Consider the following 910-nt stretch of genomic DNA (forward strand, 5'->3'; position numbering starts at 1 on the left):
TTCTCCCTACAGCCCCCTGACAAGTCCTCGGAACAGGCAGAGCGACCCTCCTCTAGGGGCTCAGCGGCCTCCATGCTGACACTTCGCGAAGGGCAACAAGCCATTCTGGCCCGACCCCCAGGATCCTGTAAGTCTATTTTAACATAAAAATTCCTCTGGAAACTTCCTTTACGTATCCAGAGTACACGGTGGCCATCATCGCCAGAAGCATACACGCACTGAGCTACTGTTGAGGAAAATCTGAGTTGACCGAGAAAACCCAAAGGGCCCACGGCGAGACGGGGGAGCACGGCTTTGTGAATAGCAGCGGGCTCAGTGGCATCGCTCGCAGAGACTGAGCACCGGAGCGGGTGAGGAGAGAGTTTTTATGGGAACAGGCAATGGGGGATGGTAGCAGCGGGGTGTTTTCACAGTTCCCTGGACGGTTTCCCAGTTCCCCAAGGCTGAATGGTCCTTTTCTGTGGCAGCATAATCTCTGTGGCGGTATCTCCGGAGAGTACTAAATCACCTGGGGGGGGGGGGGCTGTTTCCCTTTCTTTTCTTATTCAAACAACACCCGGGATCTGGTCTTTTTCTTCCGGCTCAGCAGGAGCAATGACTTGTTACTGTATCTTTGTCAAAGGGGACTTCGATTTGGTCTTTTCTTGGCCTTTGCAGGAGCCAAGGGGAACCCGGGACGGAAAGGAGCTGTCCGCCTCAGTAAATCCCAAAGGTCTCAGGACTGAGTTTTCATGGAACAGTAGTGCATGACCTTCTCCTCGCTAGAGCTGCCCCCTCAGGGTCCTGGAAACCTTGTTCCCAAAATACCTGGGAGGCCCGCGCTCTCCCTAACCCCTCCCGACTTGGAAGTATATAGGGGCCCCTCCCCAGGACCCAGTGCAGCTCTACCTGCCCCCGGTCCTGTCCCCGG

At 55.5% G+C, this 910-nt stretch overlaps 1 long non-coding RNA gene across 1 annotated transcript in view; it reads left to right on the top strand.

The window, feature by feature from the left end:
* LOC132013311 (uncharacterized) overlaps positions 1-910 on the top strand; it is a 4,248-nt gene extending 3,338 nt beyond the window's left edge. Inside the window, exons 2-3 of the long non-coding RNA XR_009402989.1 lie at positions 13-350; positions 658-910. This is a non-coding gene — a long non-coding RNA (uncharacterized LOC132013311). The remainder of the gene's footprint in view (positions 1-12; positions 351-657) is intronic.

Source organism: Mustela nigripes, chromosome 3 (assembly GCF_022355385.1).
Source record: "Mustela nigripes isolate SB6536 chromosome 3, MUSNIG.SB6536, whole genome shotgun sequence".
In the NCBI taxonomy this organism is placed as follows: Eukaryota; Metazoa; Chordata; class Mammalia; order Carnivora; family Mustelidae; genus Mustela; species Mustela nigripes.